Here is a 2,500-nt window from a genome sequence, read left to right as displayed (position 1 = left end):
AGTTTGTTGCACTTATTGTATTCATACTAGTTTGTTGCACTTATTGTATTCATATTAGTTTGTTGCACTTATTGTATTCATACTAGTTTGTTGCACTTATTGTATTCATACTAGTTTGTTGCACTTATTGTATTCATACTAGTTTGTTGCACTTATTGTATTCATACTAGTTTGTTGCACTTATTGTATTCATATTAGTTTGTTGCACTTACTGTATTCATACTAGTTTGTTGCACTTATTGTATTCATACTAGTTTGTTGCACTTATTGTATTCATATTAGTTTGTTGCACTTATTGTATTCATACTAGTTTGTTGCACTTATTGTATTCATATTAGTTTGTTGCACTTATTGTATTCATATTAGTTAGTTGCACTTATTGTATTCATACTAGTTTGTTGCACTTATTGTATTCATATTAGTTTGTTGCACTTATTGTATTCATATTAGTTTGTTGCACTTATTGTATTCATACTAGTTTGTTGCACTTATTGTATTCATATTAGTTTGTTGCACTTATTGTATTCATATTAGTTAGTTGCACTTATTGTATTCATACTAGTTTGTTGCACTTATTGTATTCATATTAGTTTGTTGCACTTATTGTATTCATATTAGTTTGTTGCACTTATTGTATTCATACTAGTTTGTTGCACTTATTGTATTCATACTAGTTTGTTGCACTTATTGTATTCATACTAGTTTGTTGCACTTATTGTATTCATACTAGTTTGTTGCACTTATTGTATTCATATTAGTTTGTTGCACTTATTGTATTCATACTAGTTTGTTGCACTTATTGTATTCATACTAGTTTGTTGCACTTATTGTATTCATATTAGTTTGTTGCACTTACTGTATTCATACTAGTTTGTTGCACTTATTGTATTCATACTAGTTTGTTGCACTTATTGTATTCATATTAGTTTGTTGCACTTATTGTATTCATATTAGTTTGTTGCACTTATTGTATTCATATTAGTTTGTTGCACTTATTGTATTCATATTAGTTTGTTGCACTTATTGTATTCATATTAGTTTGTTGCACTTATTGTATTCATATTAGTTTGTTGCACTTACTGTATTCATACTAGTTTGTTGCACTTATTGTATTCATATTAGTTTGTTGCACTTATTGTATTCATATTAGTTTGTTGCACTTATTGTATTCATACTAGTTTGTTGCACTTATTGTATTCATACTAGTTTGTTGCACTTATTGTATTCATATTAGTTTGTTGCACTTACTGTATTCATACTAGTTTGTTGCACTTACTGTATTCATACTAGTTTGTTGCACTTATTGTATTCATATTAGTTTGTTGCACTTATTGTATTCATACTAGTTTGTTGCACTTATTGTATTCATATTAGTTTGTTGCACTTATTGTATTCATATTAGTTTGTTGCACTTACTGTATTCATACTAGTTTGTTGCACTTACTGTATTCATACTAGTTTGTTGCACTTATTGTATTCATACTAGTTTGTTGCACTTATTGTATTCATATTAGTTTGTTGCACTTATTGTATTCATATTAGTTTGTTGCACTTATTGTATTCATATTAGTTTGTTGCACTTATTGTATTCATATTAGTTTGTTGCACTTATTGTATTCATATTAGTTTGTTGCACTTATTGTATTCATATTAGTTTATTGCACTTACTGTATTCATACTAGTTTGTTGCACTTACTGTATTCATACTAGTTTGTTGCACTTATTGTATTCATACTAGTTTGTTGCACTTATTGTATTCATATTAGTTTGTTGCACTTACTGTATTCATACTAGTTTGTTGCACTTATTGTATTCATATTAGTTTGTTGCACTTATTGTATTCATACTAGTTTGTTGCACTTATTGTATTCATATTAGTTTGTTGCACTTACTGTATTCATACTAGTTTGTTGCACTTATTGTATTCATACTAGTTTGTTGCACTTATTGTATTCATATTAGTTTGTTGCACTTATTGTATTCATATTAGTTTGTTGCACTTATTGTATTCATATTAGTTTGTTGCACTTATTGTATTCATATTAGTTTGTTGCACTTATTGTATTCATATTAGTTTGTTGCACTTATTGTATTCATATTATTTTGTTGCACTTACTGTATTCATACTAGTTTGTTGCACTTACTGTATTCATACTAGTTTGTTGCACTTATTGTATTCATATTAGTTTGTTGCACTTATTGTATTCATATTAGTTTGTTGCACTTATTGTATTCATATTAGTTTGTTGCACTTATTGTATTCATACTAGTTTGTTGCACTTATTGTATTCATACTAGTTTGTTGCACTTATTGTATTCATACTAGTTTGTTGCACTTATTGTATTCATATTAGTTTGTTGCACTTACTGTATTCATACTAGTTTGTTGCACTTACTGTATTCATACTAGTTTGTTGCACTTATTGTATTCATATTAGTTTGTTGCACTTATTGTATTCATACTAGTTTGTTGCACTTATTGTATTCATATTAGTTTGTT

The 2,500-nt window shown here is 27.2% G+C and overlaps 1 protein-coding gene across 1 annotated transcript in view; it reads left to right on the top strand.

The window, feature by feature from the left end:
- The window catches only part of tsc1a (TSC complex subunit 1a), a 22,748-nt gene that overhangs the window by 7,307 nt on the left and 12,941 nt on the right, over nucleotides 1–2,500 (top strand).

Source organism: Anarhichas minor, unplaced genomic scaffold, assembly GCF_050575085.1.
Source record: "Anarhichas minor isolate MPS153535 unplaced genomic scaffold, ASM5057508v1 ptg000095l, whole genome shotgun sequence".
Taxonomy (NCBI): domain Eukaryota; kingdom Metazoa; phylum Chordata; class Actinopteri; order Perciformes; family Anarhichadidae; genus Anarhichas; species Anarhichas minor.
This window is presented reverse-complemented; position numbering and strand designations above follow the sequence as displayed.